Source organism: Macaca nemestrina, chromosome 16 (assembly GCF_043159975.1).
Source record: "Macaca nemestrina isolate mMacNem1 chromosome 16, mMacNem.hap1, whole genome shotgun sequence".
Classification (NCBI taxonomy): Eukaryota; Metazoa; Chordata; class Mammalia; order Primates; family Cercopithecidae; genus Macaca; species Macaca nemestrina.
In genome coordinates, this window is record NC_092140.1 from 40,835,119 (window position 1) to 40,855,922 (window position 20,804).

The window sequence follows — 20,804 nt, forward strand, 5'->3', positions numbered from 1 at the left end:
TCTACAATGAAAAATCATTACTGAAGAGATTAATCACGCAGTTCCAATTTTGGTATTCATCAAAAAAGGAATCGTGTGACCCTGGAAACACATCTTTACACTGTTCTTCCCTCTACTCTCCCCATGCCAGCAGCATGTAAGAAAGGCATTGCTGATATGGGAAGAACAATGGAAGTAAAAACCTTAAAGTTGGTCACAAGGTTCTTTACAATCTGGTGCTGCTTACTACAAGCCCCATTTCTCACCATTCCTAATATTCACACTTCACCTTCCAACCCTAATGGAGATCTGAAGTTCTCTGAACCCACTAATGCTGCTTCTAACCTGTTCCCACTGCCTGAATACCTGCATATAATCTAAATGTTGTCTCTTCAGAGCACTGATCTCACTGTATCATTACCATCATATTAGTTTTCTCTTTATCTCACCAAAGTGTAAACATCTTAAGGGTGGGGATTTTGTCTTGCTCACTGCTGGACCTCCACCACTTTAAACATTGCCAGGTATATAATAAGAATGAAATAAAGGCCAATAAAGAAATGATTAAATATGGGAAGCTGGGAAGGGAAGGAGATGGGACTAAATTCCTACTTATTTTCTTTCTTTGAACTCATCAAATCTTGCAACAAATCAGCTCCACCTTCAGAAGCTGGCATGTTAAATGCATCCTGTGTTAAGTCATTACTGCTTAAGTAGCTGACCAGCTAAATCAGGTCCTATTCACTCCACACATACTGACTGGATCATTTCTGTGTGATTGGTTCTGGATGAGGCACTACAGATACAAAGATGAGTAAGACAATTCTGTCCTTTTTAAACTACTAAATATAACTTTGATATTTCAGTCCCCAAATTTCTATCGAAGGGCTATTTAAAAGAAGAAATTATGGAAAAACTATATTCAGTGTGTTTTGCTTTGGTATGGTATTATGTTCTTGTTCTACACTGAAGTTTTCCATGAGAATGGAATGTTACCATGGTACTTATTATGGGATTACAGCTGAGGATACGCTATCACCTCCTGAAGGATCATCACATACATCATTTCGGACCTAAGTCCTACAAGAATCTCTAGTTCTTCTGAAGAACGTGTTACCCTTCTAAACACCATTAATCAGGTCACTGTTTTGGAAGAGAGTATAGTGTTATGGCTAGGAAGGCAAGCTCCAGAATTCAACTGTCTAAAATTGAATTCCTGCAGTAAGACTCTGCACATGTTAGTTTACCTCTCTATTCTGGTCTCCTACCTCAGAGTTCTCGTGAGGCATATATCAAGTAATACATGTAAAGTACTTATAAAAATGCCTAACATAGTAAATGCTGATTAACTATATATTAATATTGTTAGAATGCTTCCTCTTTGCTTTGGCTTCCAAAGAGATCACAGCCAAATTAACAGTTCAACTTTAATAACTGTACAAACGCCATGACGGAATTTGGAGGAAAATAAATACAAGGAATATAAACATTAAAGGATGGGCAAAAAACAGATATCCCAAAAAACCCAAAGGAGTATTCGCAGAAACAATGGGTAAACCAGGGTGTGTGTCAGGAAAAACAGTGGAAGACAGTGCTTTGAAGCAGTCAATAATATTGAGAAACACTACTGATTGGTACTAAGAAATACTACTGAGAACCAACAAAAAGCCTTTAGAGTATTCAGGGGTAGGGGCAGAAGGTGGAGTGCCAGGGACTAAAACAAATATATCTAAATAGTCAGTACATGTTTGTTTTTGGCTATTTTATATACATTGTCTGACATAATACTTAAATTTATGATGGGATATAAAAATTATCCCCAGCTTCACAGATGAAAAAAACTGAGGCTTGGAAAGTCTCAGAGCTCCTAAGCAGTAGAGTGAGGACTCTAACCTAAGCTTGTCAAATCCAAATCAGTAGGCAACTCTTTCTACAGTTTAACAGTAAAAGTGGAGAAAATCTAGTAGCTAGAGAAGAAAACAGGGTCAATGAAGGTTTTAAAAGATGAAACAAGCTTGACAATATTCAAATATTGATAAGAAACAACTAATAGCAAAAGATGAATTACTGTTGGAGAAAAGGGGGCATATTCAGGGGAATGAAGCATACTCCTGAAAAAGGCTTCAGGATATGGGATCCACAGCTTAGATGTGGAGATTAGTCTTAGATCAGAGGCCATGTTCATCAAGGCAGGCTTTTTTCCAGCTGATACAGAGTATTAACAACTTGAATATTTTAGATAGCTCTTATCAATTTGCTACAGGCCACAGCCTACTCTTACCCTAAGGCTTCACAAATTTATATTATCCACCTGGTTTCTAAAGGCATACAATTTTCCCACCCCTTGAGGGCAAGACTCTTTCCATTATAAACAGTAAGAACAAACAAACCAGAATGAGTACAGATGTGAGTAGATTTGGTGGAAGGACACCGTGGGAGTTCTCATCTGAGGATTTCCACTTTCTCTGTGAAATGAAATGCCAAGTCATCTGCTGAATGTGACAAGAAATCTGGAAAACTGGAGATGTAAGAAGAGTGGCTGGTTGCCTTAGTAACCTCTGCGAAAAATGAGAGAACTAGAAATAATAGAATTATGACCAATTGTGTGGGTCCATTTGAGGCTGATAACAATAAACTGACAGTGCTTGTTACTGCTTGTGTGATTTTTGCCAGTAGTGCTCAGCTAGAAAAATAAAGAGTTGAGAGTTTTTCAGTCTGGTTTGATAAAAAGAAAGCTGGGAGAGGAATTAGAGGATACTGGCAAAAAAAAAAAAAAAGTTTAAGACTGATAACGTGGTGAGGGAAGAAAATAAATTTAGGAAAGGATTGATAAAGAAATAAATAATATGGATTGGAAATTCTGTTAAAGACAAGTTGAAAGCAGACAATGGGAAAACATAAAAATATAGGAAATAGGATGTTTAGTGGATCAAAGTGAATTGATAACTTCAGAAGTAACTCAGTTCTGGGTGACAAGGAACCAAATGTGGGCTATAAGACTGAATGTTAAAGTGGAGAAAAGGCAATCACTAGAGATGAGATCAATAAAATTCAAGGCCAAGGCTACAGATGAATTAATCACATGAGTAACCTAGGTAGCAGCTGAAGTGGAAAGGAAGACTAAATCTAGAGCAAGGCTTTCATTAAACAAAGAGGAATGTCCCAGTGGTCTGCAAATGAGAAATACTGTAAGGTGGGGTATCCAGATGACGAGTTCCCAAAGAAGCAGTGTTTTCTGTGAGTGCAACTGCAAAGATCTAAAACGATAAAGATAATCTGACCCTGAAATATTCAGGATTTTCAGAGAGCAGTTCCATAGGAGAATATACAGAGTGTAGTATTATTCATATTATATATATAGCATATATATCATATATGTATATATTTATAAATCTTCTTTAAATATAAATACCATGTGCAAGTATAAACAGAAGCAAGTATAAGCGCAGTATAGAAATGCATATATTCGACCAGCACTTTATTTACAATTTTTCAACTGGAAAATTTCCCCTTAAATAAAATTATTACTTTTGTATTTTGAATTTAAAAATCTCCTGCACTTATTGTGAGCAATTAAAATAGAGTAAGACATAGCATTGGAAACAGGAAAACTAGCATCTTCCCTCAAAATAAACCCCATGACTACGTAGAACCGTGGTTAAAGCTATGGAGAGTAGAAAAGACTATTTTGTATCCTCCTCTGCATCCTTCCGTGGCTTGAGCTTAGCATCAACGCTTGTGGGAAGACTAAGCTCCAGCTCTAACCTAGAGTTTATCCTATTTTTTTCACAACACCTGATTCTTACCTGTCAGAAAAATGTATCACATGTGCTGTGGGCAGCCATTACTTGTCTCCCACATCATAAGGAAAACTTTAAGGAAGTTTTCTATAATCCTAGTAACTAATACTCTGCCTATTACATAGAAGGTTTGCAATTAATGTCTGCGGAAGAAGAGGAACAAAAGAGGACATTAAATAGACTAAAACAAAAGAAGCAAAAAAAGTAAACTTTTCAAACATAAAGAAATAGACACATAAAATTTCCAGTCATCAGCCCTTTCTAACAGAAAATTTCTACATCATAGTAAATGGGCCAATAACAGTCAAGTCTCAATGTCTGTTCTCAATAAAAGGCAATTACTATGGATGTAATGAATTTCTAAACTTCATTGAAGTCTTTTGTCTCTCCCATGATGTAAACTGAGAAGAAAGCAGTAACCTATGTCTCAAAATAAATCTTTAATAAATGAAGAACTCCTGCCTGTGTGGAGGACAACTACGGAAATTGGAAATAGGATATAGTGACATTTACCTTAAGGTTCAAATCTGAAGCAGTTTACATTGGACAACAGTTCAGTGAATGGTAAGAAACAGTTGGTTAGCTATTCTGGAAAACTAAGAATTCACTTGTCAGAATTCCCTCAAGTTTCACATTATCAATAATCCAAGCAATTAAATACTCAAAAGAACAAGAAACTTAATTAAGTTTTGACTGCTATAGGCTGTCCCTTGAAGTCACAATGAAGTCTGTTTTGCTGCCAGAGACAACTCTTGTCATAGTTGAGATCTTCAAGAAATTTTTCAAAAAGAATTTTGACTTCTAACGACAGACAAAATCTGAAGTGGTAAAGTCTACTATGCGTTAAAATGAAAATCTTAACAATTCCTATTACATGCTAAAATTTCAACTATATCCATTTGAATAAATGTGAATTCAAATAAATATTTAAGGCCTTTTTTTTTGAGACACAGTCTTGCTCTGTCGCTCAGGCTGGAGTGCGGTGGCGTGATCTCGGTTCAGTGCAAGCTCCGCCTCCCGGGTTCATGCCATTCTCCTGCCTCAGCCTCCCGATTACTACAGGTGCCTGACACCACGCCCGGCTAATGTTTTCTATTTTAGTAGAGACAGGGTTTCACCGTGTTAGCCAGGATGGTCTCCTCGGTCTCCTGACCTCGTGATCCACCCGCCTCGGCCTCCCAAAGTGTTAGGATTACAAGCGTGAGCCACTGCGCCTGGCCGAGGCTTTTTTTTTTTTTAAAGAAAAAAATAATTCCGTAATTTTTTTTTTTTTTTTTTGAGACAGGGTCTCACTCTGTTGCCCAGGCTGGAGGGCACTGGCACAATCTCGGCTTACTGCAGCCTCAACCTCCCAAGCTCAGATGATCCTCCCAACTCAGCCTCCCGAGTAGCTGCGACTACAGGCATGCCACCATGCTCGGTTAGTTTTTTGTATTTTTAGTAGAGAAAGGGTTTTGCCATGTTGTCCAGAGTAGTCTTGAACTCCTGGACTCAAGGAATCCGCCCGCCTCAGCCCTGAAAGTGCTGCGATTACAGCCTCCCAAAGTGGGATTATAGGCGTGAGCCACCACGCCCAACAAAACTCAAGAATGAAGAAAGGTAACTTTCATCACACGTGGTGGACCCTAGATTGGAATAACAAACATGGGTTCAGATTCTGTCTCTCCTACTTATTGCTCTAGCAAGTCAACTTTTCTGGATTTACCTGATGCTTCTGCAGAGTGTGTACACTGATTCACTGGCTCATTTATTTTTATGTGGTCATTATTGTATTACACACTCTATTACGAGTATTAAGACATCACCCCCTAGCTCATGGGTCTAGCAGACTCCACCACTGCAAAATGCTACACTGATGTACTGGGAGGCAACTTTTATAGCCAACATTTTATTCAGCAAACTACCATAACAAATTTGAAATACTGGCTTCTCAACAGGCATTGACCCAAATATGTTTGAACCAAACAAATTTAAGTCTTAATGTTAAAGAGACCAAGTTGCTAAACTATCTTAAAAGTATCACTTATTAACCCCCAAATTTATCAATGCAAGAAAAGTATGGTTTCCCATGCCTTTTGAGTAACTGAGATAAGCCTTAACAGTAGTAACAGTGTGATGGTACATGCCTGTAGTCCCAGCTACTCAAGCGGCTGATGTGGGAGAATGGCTTAAGCCCAGCAGTTCAAGGCTGCAGTGAGGTGTAATCATGCCACTGCACTCCCGCCTGAATGACAGACTGAGAGCTTGTCTGGAAATACAGATCAATAAAAATTAAAAAGTATTAACAAAGTTGATAGAAAGGATAAAGTCCTATACCACACTTCTTCCCTCCAACAACGCCTACAAATTATCAGGAAAAAAATGAGACTATAACTTAACTACATTTGATTAATATGTTAATCATAAAAATTGCTATTTTAATGAGCTTGTCTTACTTACGTTATGATGCTTCCATGTTTCAAGATTTTCGTTTTCTTCATATGAATCAATTTATTTTCTTGCTAGAGATGAATGTGGGGGGAAATATTTCATTCATAAGGTAACAAGCTCATATGAAGAAAGCGATAAAATCTTAAGTGTTCAACACTAATTGCTGTTGCATCTGATATGTCCATATGTTCATGAAGCTATTCCCCCTTAATTTGCTGATGCAATGGATTATGCTTTCTGTGCTGGAATATATTCTGTTTAATCATAAGTATTATTCTTTTGATACAACGGTAAAGTTCATTTGTTAACATTTTATTTCAAATTTTTACATCTGTAGTAGTCAGTAAAATTGGCCTTAATGTTTTATTTTGCTTTTGAAGTCTCTTTCTCAAAATTTCTTTTTCAATAGTTGGTAGAGTATAAGTAAGTGGAACTAGCTGTCTCTTTTTAAATCAACTGTGAACCCATTTGGGGTAATCTATCTGTGAACCTGCTGGTAATTTTATCAGTTGTACACTTTTACTCATTTTTGTAATACCTCTATGGTAACTGTTCTAATTCAAGTTCTCACTTCTGTCAATTTTAGTAAACTATATTTTGTTGGCACAATCACTTTCCTTTCTGTTTTCAAGCTTATTGCCACAGAATTGTATGTATTTTCCCTTACTTCATGTCAATTAATTCCAAACACCTTACTTCTACTTATCTTTTTCCAGCTTTCTCAAGATGAGTACTACATCTTTATTTTTTATCTGTTTTTAAATAATAAAGGCATTTCAAGGCTATAGATTTTCCTTTGGCAAATCTAAAGATTTCCTTTCCTTTAAATCTTTTTAAAGATTTCCTTTCCTTTAAATGTGTCTAAGAATTTTGATCCAAAAATGTTCTCATTTTAATTGCTTTCAGTTTTTCTTTCCTGTTTGATCCAAAAGATATGTTTCTAATTGCCACGTTAAGTTTATTCCTCCTCACCTTTTATCTCTGGTTTCACTAAATTATGATAAAAAATAGAAACTATATAATCTGTACTTAAAATTTATTATATAATTTTTTTCTTAAAATTATTTAAGTAATTATTTTTCTTTTTTTTTTTTGAGACAGAGTCTTGCTTTGTCACCTAGGCTGGAGTGCAGTGGTGCAATCTCAGCCCAATGCAACCTCCACCTCCTGGGTTCAAGCAATTCTCCTGCCTCAGCCTCCCAAGTAGCTGGGATTACAGGCACCTGCCACCACGCCCAGCTAATTTTTGTATTTTTAGTAGAGACGGGGTTCACCATGTTGGCCAGGTTGGTCTCGAACTCCAGACCTCAGGTGATCCATCCGCCTCAGCCTCCCAGAGTGCTGGGATTACAGGCGTGAGCCACCGCACCTGGCCCATTTTTCAATCTTTATCAATTTGCATTAAGCATATTTCCTATAAACAAATAGAGATGGGCTTGGTTTGAAGGTCAATGTGAGAGTCCTTCTTTTAACAGAACACTGTACATCCATTCCCTCACCTGTTGGAGGCAAAGGAGACTTTATCCACCTTATTTGGGGTGAGGAGTAAAGGGAGTAATCCACAGATTTGTATAGGCCGAGCTCTGCTGACAATCTGTTCTGCCCTTGCTTGGGGCTCTCTCACATTTTCTAGGCTTTCACTCAAGTCAGGGGAGAGAAATCTCAAATTTTGGTAGCCTATCTCCAAGACGGTCTCTATCGACTTCTTCCCTTGTATGCAGGAAGCTATTTTCTAATTAAGAAGTGCGTCTATTCCTCTTAATGATCTGCTTAACCAAAAGAATGTGGGAGAAGCAATTTTCTGGGATTTTGAAGTTACATCCTAAGAAGTCTTTAAGTTTCGTCTGAGTTTCTTGAATGCTTGCTTTGGAGGAGGCCAGCCGCCATGCCCTGAGACTGCCATGTTGAAGGACGCCCAAACTGATCACATGAAGAGGTCAAATGGAAAGGGAGTGATGTTTTGGTCATATCATCCTGGCTCCAAACCGGTGACTAAAGACTTCAGATGACCCCAGTCTCAGTGAAGTAAGAAAAACTCAGCTGAACCTAACAACCTTCAGAGCTGTGACAAATAAATTATTTTGAGACAGCAAGTTTTAGGGTGATTTTGTTATGCAGCAATATGTAACTGGAACACTAGCTTTCCCAAAGCCCAAGACTTCCACTCAGATCCAGCTGCCTGCCAGAAGACAGCTGAGAGAGGGATAATTTGAACTGGAAAAGAAAGAAAAAATGAAATGCATTCACATTTTCATCCCCTAGAATTCCTTTACTTCCTCCTTTCAACTAAGCCTAAACAGCAATCTTATTCTATTCAGTAATGTTGACTATATAATTTAACATTAAAACAGTAAAATTAGCAGGAGTTCATTTAATTTTGAGTTTGGCAAGACTATGCTCAGTAGTGTGATGACTATATTGCCATCATTTTTCTCTATTTGAACTGTGAAACTTTTATTCATAGCAATGCATGATAGCACCTGGCCTTTATCTGGCTGAAATACCTAACCTACAAATTAAGTTGATGGCTATTTCTTTCTTATTTTTCTTTTTTTCTTTTCTTTTTCTTTTTTTTGAGGTGGAGTCTCACCTTGTCACACAGGCTGGAATACAGTGGTGCAATCTTGGCTCACTGCAACCTCTGCTCCCCCACCCCTACCCCAGGCTCAAGCAATCCTCCTACCTGGGATCACAGATGTGAGCCACGACACCGGGCGAAGTTTTTGGTTTTGGGGTTTTTTTTTTTGGTAGTTTTTTGAGACAGGGTCTCATTCTGTCACCCAGGCTGGAGTGCAGTGGCACAATCTTGGCTCACTGCAACCTCTGCCTCCCAGGTTCAAGCAATTCTCTCACCTCATCCTCCCGAGTAGCTAGGACTACAGGCCTGCACCACCACACCCAGCTAGTTTTTTGTATTTTTCAATACAGATAGGGTTTTACCATGTTGGTCAGGCTGGAGATTTTGTATTTTTGGTAGAGACAGGGTTTCACCAGGTTGGGCAGGGTGGTCTAGAACTCCTGAGCTCAAGCAACCCTCCTGACTCGGCCTCCCAAAGTGCTAGGATTACAGCCGTGAGCTACTGTGCCTGGACAGTTGACTACTGCTTTATTAAACTGTCATCTGTGGTGCTAATGCCATGACAAAATTAAATGCAAACATGGGCAATGACATCATAGTGATAGTACTCTATTATAAATTACTCATCGTGATGAACCATCATATGCATCTATTAATTTCTGAGGTCATTAAAAAAATTAAATCATAAAATTAAAAATTATCAGAAAGAACTCTTAGATACTCCAAAACATATCTGTGGAATCTGGCTTGAGAAACACTATGCAGATCAAGAGAACGAAGTTATCATGGTATCTCTGGATTTAAACCAAGGTATTTGGTTAAGTTTCCTCCTGAGTTTTCCCCTGCCATAATGTAGTGATACACCCTTTTGGCCACTGGGTTCAAAATTTCATCTCAAAACCCAATAAGCCCTTCAAAACGATGCCCCTAAAATTTAAAAGCTCCTAGATTTACTAAAGATTATACACACAGTAGCAAAGGACAAAAAAAGTCTCATTACTCTTTAAAAGATTACGTCTCTTCATACGGCATGTATAAAACAATCAGCTAAATGAAGCTTCTTCCCAATAATGTCATACTTAAAATTGCATTCATTTTAGCTTTCCCATGAATTTTTTCCCCTCATGCACTTTTATCCATAAGTCATTTGTGTTATTTGTAAAAACCTAACAGGTTTGTGAAGGAGCAATTTTTTAGAGATTTTAGAGGTATAGGCAAGAGATGGATTTTAGTAAGTCCAAGTTGTAACATAATAGTGTATGACTCCAATTATATTCTTGAATTTGTTAAATACATTAAAATATATTAATTTTATATTGGAGGCAAGAAATGGCATTAATATATACATTTCTCTCTCTCTTTTTTTTTTGAGACGGAGTTTCGTTCTGTCACCCAGGCTGGAGAGCAATGGTGCGATCTCGGCTCACTGAATCTCCACCTCCTGGGTTCAAGTGATTCTCCTGCCTCAGCCTCCCAAGTAGCTGGGACTACAGGTGCCTGCCACCACACCCAGGTGACTTTTCTATTTTAGTAGAGACGGGGTTTCACGATGTTCAGGCTGTTTTTGAACTCCTGACCTCAGGCGATCCACCCACGTCAGGCTCCCAGAGTGCTGGGATTACAGGCATGACTCATGGAGCCCAGTCAATATATAAATTTCAAATCGTGAAATATAATTAAAAATTTAAGGTTATTTTTAAATCTCAAAAAGTTAACAAAAATAACTTTAAAAAATGATTTGTAGTCATGATCCATGAACCTGCCACATTAGAATCTTGGGTTGTTTATTAAAAATTGAGGTTCTGGCCAGAAAGCAGTGGCTCACACCTGTAATCCCAGCACTTTGGGAGGCCGAGGCAGGTGGAGCATGAGGTCAGGAGATCAATACTATCCCGGCTAACCACAGTGAAACCCCGTCTCTACTAAAAAAATACAAAAAATTAGCCGGGCATGGTGGCGGGCACCTGTAGTCCCAGCTAATCGAGAGGCTGAGGCAGGAGAATGGCGTGAACCCGGGAGGCGGCGCTTGCAGTGAGCTGAGATCATGCCACTGCACTCCAGCCTGGGCAACAGAACGAGACTCTGTCTCAAAAAAAAAAAAAATTGATGTTTTTAGTTCCACCTCAGACCAAAATAGAACCCATGTCGGTGGCTATGAATCTAAATTTTAAGCAGTGCTTATGCACTTTAAATTTAATATAAAGAGGCAAATCTATCACCGTTTACTAATAAATCTGTTAAGCATTCTAGTATAATTATAACTGATGGGTATCTTCATAAAGATGTACCTTATAAAGAAACTTTAAGCTCATCACTTGGATAAGATAAAAAGAAATCTCAGAAAACAGTTAATACCCCCTAAAATATAAAAATTTTAATAAACAAATGTTTCATCAATGAAATAACTGATTTTCATACAAATAAAATTCACTGAATTACGCATGAATACTTAAGATGAACCTCAAGATAATCTTGCAGAATTTTTTAAAGAATGTAAGTTTCAAAACAAGGAAGTTATCTTGACAAAACTCTTCTTGCTTCCTAGTTACTAAAGTTCTCATAAGAGAAAAATATTTCACCATTTCCTCATGAAATGTAATAATTTTATTAAGTGTGGACTCACTAATGCCTTACACTATATCTCTAACATGACATCTTTTTGAAATGAAAAAGCATACTGAACTAACTCTATAATGGCAAAACAGCAACACACAGCTGAGTTGCATGTGATCAACCAAAATTTTGACCTGCTAATAGAGAAAATTCATAAGTAGGAAATAAAGTTATCTATAAGCACTTTTACAAACATAAAGTACCATACACAAGATCATATACATAATATAGCTCAAAATATGCTAGAATTAAACTACATTACTGGCACTTGTAAATAAACTCCAGACTTGAAGTAAAAGATGAGCCCTATTTTCCAGTGTTATAATAGTATCTAGACGTTATTTCCAACTAACTAAAGATCTGGAAAAAATTACAAAAGGAAATCCCAGAAATCCACTAAAACTGCCACTTCAGAAAGAGTAATTTCTTTTTAAAGGTCAAGAATCACATTCTGGCCAAGTGCAGTGGCTCACGCCTGTAATCCCAATACTTAGAGAGGCCAAGGTGGGAGGATCACTTGAGGTTAGGAGTTCAAGACCAGCCTGACCAACATGGTGAATTCCCCTCTACTAAAAATACAAAAATTAGCCAGGCATGGTAGCGCATGCCTGTACTCCCAGCTACTCAGGAGGCTGAGGCAGGAGAATCGCTTAAACCCGGGAGGCAGAGGTTGCAGTGAGCCAAAATCATGCCATTGCACTCCAGCCTGGGCAAGAGCGAAACTCCGTCTCCCCCCAACCCCCACCCCTCAAAAAAAAAACCTTCTATTAAATTTCTTTAACAGTTTTCATCTCACACAAACAAAAGCAGAGTCAAATTAACTGTGTAATTGTGTGGCTTTAATGATTTAATGTGGCTTTAACAGAATTTAAAATCCTGAATGTTTTTGGTTTAAACAGAATTTAAAATTCTCAACATTTCTGGTAGGCATAATTATGAAATTAGTGCAATAACTGAGATATATCTGAATACATATTATGGAACACAAATTTTTGTTTTGATACTCCATTCTCCAAGTTCTAAATATATTAAATTTTACTAGAAAAAAATACTATCTGGTTGATTGCAGGCATTTTATATGAAATAATGAATATAAATTAAAATAAGGTAACTAAATGTAAAGCTTTGGGTCTCTAAGTCAAAAATAACCAGAATTTCCAAATAGCCCCCAACAGGTTTAAGTAAAAAAAAAAAAAGATGGACATACACTGCCACCAAGTGGTGAAAAAAATTAAGACCATTTTGGATAAGAGATCCATAAAGTAAAATGGAAAGATTGAGAATAATTTTTTTTCCCCCAGATTCATGAACTTTCTGTAGAGAATAAACTTTTAAAGCAAAATGGAAAGTTTGTTTTCTTAATTGCCGGTCTCAAAACTCTGAGATATGCCTAACAAATACCTTAGTTTCTCTTAGTAAACCACTATGGAATTGTCATTATTGCTATCATTTTCAGCATTTAGGTGAGTTTCCTAGTATTTTTTGTTTTTGTTTAGTAGCGCTTAGCCTGAGGCCAGTCCCATTCTGTGCCAGGTTGGATGGATCAAGGTGCATCAGAAAATCTTTGGTCTTTCTAGGTTGGAGAATCAGAAGACAGAGTTTACGGGAACTGCAGCTGCTCTAAATGAGGAGGAAATTTCAGACAGCCAGAGAGGGGAAACTGAATTCTTTGGGTAATTTCTGCCTGAGTATCTGGCTACCCTCTAAACAACACATGTGTAGGACAGACTCTAAGCAGCCCTACTAAGACCAAAAAAATTGAACTGAAATTTGAACTGCTGCCCAATAGACAGAGTATGTATGCTGTTTGAGTACAACGAAGTAATTTCCTGCTAAAACAAAAACATCACCACTGTTTAGAGGTACATAAAATGCAGCGTCTCAACAACATAATAGTCACAATGTTCTCATCTACATTTACTTAATGGTCTGAACAATTTTAAGTTACTTGACATCTGAGGAAAGAGGAACATGTGACTCATTTCTCAAAGAAAAGGCAATCAACAGAGATCAACTCCAAGGTGACCCAGTGTTTGGAATTAGCAGACAAGAATTTTAAAGCTCCTATTTTAACAATTCTCAGTGGTATAAAGGAAAATATGTTCATAATAAGTAAACAAACAGCAGATAAATAAAAGCTGTAATAAATAACCAAACTGAAATTCTAGAAGTAAAAAATTCCACACTTAAGTACTTAAGAGAAACAAAAACATGTCCACACAAAAAACCCTACTCAAATGTTCTCAGAGCTTTGTTTGTAAAGTCTCTGAATTGGAAATAACTCAAAATGCCCATCAAACGGTAAATAACTAGAGCCATTCAATGTAACATCACTCAGTAATTAAAACGAAGAAATTACTGACAAATGGAAAAAAAGTTCAGCATTTTCTCATAAAATTAAATGTGACTGGCAGATGGCTAGATGGAGAGATATTTGATAAAACAAATACAATAAAAATGTTAATGGCAGAAATTTAGTGATAAATGTACTGGTGTCATTGTAAAATTCAAGTTATATTTGAAAATTTCTATAATAAAATGGCAAAAAAAATTACACTCTGGGGCAGGTGATCAATTTTGAACATGCTAATTTAGGGAATATAAGCTGACTGATAGTTATTAAAAAGAAAACACATTCATTTATAATCAGTCCACTTACCTTTTGAGATCTTCCTCCAATTTGCCCTACTAGTCTATTGTTCTACTGCTCAGAAAAACTTTACAAACTTGAGATTATACTTTGTGCTTCCTCATCAATAAATGTATTAAATTTTTTTTTTTTTTTTTTTTTTTTTGGAGACAGAGTCTTGCTCTGTTGCCTAGGTTGGAGTGCAGTGGCACAATCTTGGCTCACTGCAACCTCCGCCTCCTGGGATCAAGCGATTCTCCTGCCTTAGTCTCCTGAGTAGCTGGGACTACACGTGTTTGCCACCACACCTGACTAATTTATGTATTTTTAGGAGAGACGGAGTTTTACCATATTAACCAGGCTAGTCTCAAACTCTTGACATCAGGTGATCTGCCCACCTTGGCCTCTCAAAGTGCTGAGATTACAGGCGAGAGCCACTGTGCCCAGCCCAATAAATGTATTAAAATGTTAAATAATGAATAAGATTGGACTTAACAGTTCTATCTGAAGAATACTTCTATTTTTGTTTTTCATTTAGTTCTTTTTTATTCCTTTTTTTTTTTTTTGGCTCTTATCCTTCAACTACTAAAGAGAAAACAATTCCCTGAGAATTCATGGTAACACTTCTTACAAAGTCTGTCCATTTCTCCCAAGAGGTAGAAGCAATTCAGAAATCTATTTATAGATGAATGGATAAAGCAAATGTGGTATATACACACAATGGAACATTACGCAAACTTAAAAAAGAAGAAAAAAAAAGAGCATAAATTAGTTCAACCTAATTGTGACAGACAATTGTGGAAGACAGCGTGGTGATTCCTCAAGGATCTAGAACTAGAAATACCACCTGACCCAGCAATTCCATTACTGGGTATATACCCAAAGGATTATAAATCATGCTACTATAAAGACACATGCACACGTATGTTTACTGCGGCACTGTTCACAATAGCAAAGACTTGGAACCAACCCATATGCCCATCAATGATAGACTAAAGAAAATGTGGCACATATATGCCACGGAATACTATGCAGCCATAAAAAACGATGAGTTCATGTCCTTTGCAGGGACATGGATGAAGCTAGAAACCATTATTCTTAGCAAACCATCCCAAGGACAGAAAACCAAACACCACATGTCCTTACTCATAAGTGGGAGTTGAACAATGAGAACACTTGGACACAGGGAGGGGAACATCACATACTGGGGCCTGCCAATGGGTGGGGGGCTACGGGAGGGATAGCATCAAGGGAAATACCTAATGTAGATGACGGGTTGATGGGTGCAGCAAACCACCATGGCAGGAGTACACCTACGTAACAATACCTGCACGTTGTGCATATGTACCCCAGAACTTAAAGTACAATAAAAAAAAAAGAAAGAAAATTCTGTCACATGCTACAACATGGATAAACCTTGAGGACATTATGCTAATTGAAACCAATCACAAAGAGGCAAACACTCTAGGATCCTACTCATATGAAGAATCTAATCAAAATCATAGAAACAAAGTTAAAAAATGGTTACCAATGACTAGGGAGAGGGGAGAGGGAGAATTAGTGTCTAGTGGGTACAGTTTTCAGTGTTGCAACATACAAAAGTACTGAAGATCTGTTGCACAACAATGTCAGTATACTTAACACTACTGAATTGTATACATGAAAATGGTTAATGTAGTAAATTTAATGTTACGTTATTCACTGTAATTTTTAAAGTCTGCCAATTTTTAAAAACTAGAATTAAAAACCCTGTCAATGGCTTTTTGAAAGTCCATGTAATTTGTTCTCTATTTTCTCTTTATATACAGGTGAAATATAATTTGTCCATTTATACTACTCTGTTGACCTTCCCCTGCAGGTTTAACTTGCCTAAGTATTCACTGATCCTAATCTTCATGCATTACACAAGCTCAGTAAGCATAAAAGTGTGCTTTTATCAGTTTGTAAATGTGGAGGTCCTTAGTTTCTAGAGTCAGGCAGGCAATTTACCAGCTTTCAAGCAATTACACCTACTTCAAGTGCTATATTTGGTAACAGTATTACACATGTGCTGCAGTTTCAGGTTCATCCTTTAAGTCCCTTAGAATTCTTGGGTGAACACCATCCAGTCATGTTTTTTTCCAAAAGCGTATGTTGTATCCAACTTTAAAATTACATAAAGTCATTAATAAGAATAATGTTGCTTATCTTAAGATATCCAACCTTAGATAAGTATAAGCTGAAGAATAAAATATTTGTTGAATCACTTTATGAAGATCTTTTGAATGTCATATGAAAAATGTGGATCATGTCTTATTAAAAATTAGTAACTTCACACCGGGCGTGTTGGCTCACACCTGTAATCCCAACACTTTGGGAGGCCGAGGCAGGCGGATCACGAGGTCAGGAGATCGAGACCATCCAGGCTAACATGGTGAAACTCCGTCTCTACTAAAAATACAAAAAATTAGCCGGGCATGGTGGCCTGTGCCTGTCGTCCCAGGTACTCAGGAGGTCGAGGTAGGAGAATGGCGTGAACCTGGGAGGCAGAGTTTGCAGTGAGCCAAGATTGCGCCACTGTACGCCAGCCTGGGCGACAGAGCAAGACTCCATCTCAAAAAAAACAGCCGGGTGTGGTGGCGGGCGCCTGTAATCCCAGCTACTTGGGAGGCTGAGGCAGGAGAATCGCTTGAACCCGGAAAGCAAAGGTTGCAGTGAGGCGTGATTATACCACTGCACTGCAGCCTAGGTGACAAGAGCGTGAGTCTGACTCAAAAAAAAAAAAATCTAGTAACTTTATAGTGGTTGCAGCTACTAATACCATGGACCTTCTCCCAAAACATACTATGGCAGTGTATCTTACCGCTTATTGAACAACGTAACACTTCCTTTTATTTGTCAAATTTAGGAAAACTTAGAATCAGTGAACACATTTTCACTGGATATATTTTCGATTTACTCACTACAAAATAAAATATTCATTCCTCTGTAAGGACTTAGAACAGACACCTTGAAACATGGCACCCTGGCATACTGAGTATTTTAACCTGAAGGAAAATTAAGAAAACTGCAGAAACAGGGTGGTCTCCCTGACCTTCTCCCAACCCATCTCTCTTGAAGTGGGCCACAGAAATAAAATTTCCCTTTCCCCTTTCTCCCTTGAGGCAGGTCATCAAACCTAGGAAGGTCACTCTCTTTCTCCCTCCCCTCTCCCCTAAGGTGACAGGTGTCCCGCCCTATACCCAATGGGAAGGAATGTCACACACACAGGCCAAGAAGAATGTGAACAAACAAGCCTTGCTAAATTCTCCCAGTTGATTACCATCAGATCATACTCTTTTGTCTTCCAATCATACTTATGCATGACTATCCACAAAAATACATTTTCCCCGGGTCTTTTAATTCTCATTTCTGAAGGCTCCCATGTCACGTAAAATTTATATTAAATTATACATATAAATTTATATATACATTTGTTATGCTTTTCTCTTGTTACTCTTTTATTATTGGGGTCTCAGCCATAAACCTCGCAATGGGTGAGGAAAATATATTACTTTTTCTCCTATTATAGTTAAAAGGAAAATTTACTCTTTTGGGTCAAGAAACTTAAAATTAATGACACCATTGGAAAAGTCGAAATTTTCTTGCTACTTCCTTTGGATATAATGGGCATTTCTGTGTTTTTATTGTCTGCTTCAGGCCAACAGTAAGTATATATACACAGCCCACAGACTGAAGAGGAAAGAAACATGAAATACCACTGGGTAAAAAACACTCAGATAAGAACATTCCAAGTAACAAGAGAAAAAACAGAAACCTTCAACTGAAAAACTGACAATTTCATTTAGCACTTTCATAAATTAGGGGTTTGTGATTAGTTTTAAAAGTCCTAGAGACAATGGTTCTCACTGATGACAACTGAACCTCAGTAACCTGACAGTGTCCAATCACCTCTTCAACTTCCCCCAGCCCCATTTAAATAACCCAGATCTTTTTGTAAACCCTCCTCTAGTGATCATAACATTCTCTATCTTCCTTACCCACTTACAAATATATTCTTCAGTTGTTTTTTAAATCGAAATTCAACTTTTTGTGACATAATTAAAACTCTAGCTATTAAGAGATAAATTATCGGCCGGGCGCGGCGGCTCAAGCCTGTAATCCCAGCACTTTGGGAGGCTGAGACGGGCGGATCACGAGGTCAGGAGATCGAGACCATCCTGGCTAACACGGTGAAACCCCGTCTCTACTAAAAATACAAAAAATTAGCCGGGCGAGGTGGCGGGCGCCTGTAGTCCCAGCTACACGGGAGGCTGAGGCAGGAGAATGGCGTAAACCCGGGAGGCGGAGCTTGCAGTGAGCTGAGATCCGGCCACTGCACTCCAGCCCGGGCGACAGAGCGAGACTCCGTCTCAACAAAAAAAAAAAAAAAAAGAGATAAATTATCTCACTTCACTAAATTATTATTTTTTAAACCACTATCTAGATATTAAGAAAGTCCCACAGAATTAATTAGGAGTAATTCAATCAACAAACACCCCAGTGTTCTAATAGTTTCCCCAAATATCATAATTACAGAAACATGTATTATAATAAAAAAAGGCTCTTTTTATTACATGGATACTAAAGTGGGGAGCCTTAAACATAGTTATAACTGGGTATCCAACAGTACTGCCTACATTATTGGTTAACAATTACATGAATGTCCTTCTGCTGTTGTGGACAATGAGAAAATTCTTACGGTTACAATGTGATTTTAAATACATCAGTTGTGATCTCTCCTATCTTAAGGAAAAAAACAAAAAAACAAAAAACAAGCCTTCCCTGACTCCATGTTTCCTGTAATTGCCAACTCTCTTTGTTCCTCTACACAGTAGTGTTACTCAGAAAGAGTTGTCTATACTCTATGTCCAATTCATTTCCTCCATTCACTCTCAAACACTGTAATCAAACTGTTGACCCTATCCCTCCTCCAGAACTACTCCTGACAAGGTTTTCAATGACCTTGTTAAACACAGTGTCAATTCTTAGTCTTCATCTAACTGTACCTATCAACAGCATTTGAAACAGCTAGTCACTCTCTTTTCCTTGACAAACTTTTGCCCTTTGATTTCCCGGACATAAAATTCTCTTAATTTCCCTATTTCACTGGTAACTCCTCCTTCTCTCTCCCACATTGCAATGTTGAAGTGCCCTGGAGCTCAAGCTGTGGTCGTCTTCTCTTCTCTGCACTCACTCTCCTTTGGTAATCTCATCTTGGCTTTAAATGTCATCTTTATGCTGATGACTCTTGAATGTTTATCTTCTAAAGTTCACCACCTGTACATCCACATATCTTTGACTGTACATCTAACAGATCTCTCAAACTCAACATGTCTAAGATCCACACTCTTTTGCACTCAAGTCAGCCTCATTCACAATCTACCCATCTCAGCTGAACAGAAATCTATCCTTCCAGTTATTCAAACCAACATTTTTCAGAGTTAATTTGACTCCTATCTTTCTTTAACATCCTCCATCCAATTCATGACTCTACCTTTTTTCTATTGGCTCCACTTTTAATATAAATCCAGAATCTACCACTTCCCTTGCTACCATCTGGATCTGAAACACAATAATCTCTCACCTAGATTACAACAACCTCTTAACAAGTTTCTCTGTTTCCATACTTACAGCTCTACAGTCTATTCTCAGGAGAGAACTTTCTTTAAAAAACATTATCCAGGACAATAGGAAAGTTTTAAAATACTCATTAAAAGAAATTCAATAAATGAAACATTTGTTGACGGTCTACTATGTACCAACTAGAATGATACTTTAAATAGACTTGACTCTTGAACGATATAGGGGTTGGGGTACCAACTCCCATACAGTCAAAAAAAAATCCATGTGTAACTTTTAACTCACTGAAAACTTAACTACAAATAGCCTACTGTTGACTGGAAGTCTTACTATAATATAGTCTATTAGCAAATATTTTCTATATTATATGTACTATATACTGTATTCTTACAATAAAAGCTAGAGAAAGAATATTTTTAAAAAATCCTCAGAAAATACATTTACAGAACTGTACTGTATTATGGATGCTCTAAGTTTTACATAATCTGTTTACAAGATTAATGGTCTGTCCAAAGGGCAACCCAACAGGTGCAGACCTCAATCTGCAATTTAAGCAATTTAACTTTTTCTTACAATGTCATAAATTTTCTCTGCTGCTTGAGAGCTCTTCCAGCATCACTGGTGACACTTCGTATGGTTCCCATGGTGTTATCCAAGGCTTACAGTCCTGCACTAAACATGACGAAAAATAATATGCCAGAACTGCAAGAAATCACTTTTTATTGTGATTCACATTTTACTGGAGAACTGCTCACGTGGGGATGATTAGCATCATACAGTGTTTTAAGCGGATATCCCAAACCCTTGAGTCTACCAGAATAGCCAGGAGGATGCTAAGAAATTATTGCAGTAGTAAAGTATGTACTACAGTTAATTTTATGCAGTTATGACTTAAGACTGCATCTTTACATTTGTTTCATTTGTTTCTACTGAAAATAGCACCATGTAAGGTGTGTTTGTATGCATGCTTTGATAAATTTTAACTTTTGATAATAGATCTGTGTAAATTTTATGGTAGTAAATGATAAAATATAGTACCTACATGTATTTTATGCATTCATTACATAACTTTTTCTTAAATTTTTTCTATATTTCTAGGCTACATAGTTCATATGTGAGTTTTTTCAAATTGTCACAAACTTCCAAAAAATTTTCCAGTATATCTATTGAAAAA

The 20,804-nt window shown here is 37.4% G+C and overlaps 1 protein-coding gene across 10 annotated transcripts in view; it reads right to left on the minus strand.

Moving 5' to 3' along the window:
* LOC105481764 (progesterone immunomodulatory binding factor 1) overlaps window positions 1-20,804 on the minus strand; it is a 282,457-nt gene that overhangs the window by 239,762 nt on the left and 21,891 nt on the right. The window lies entirely within an intron of this gene.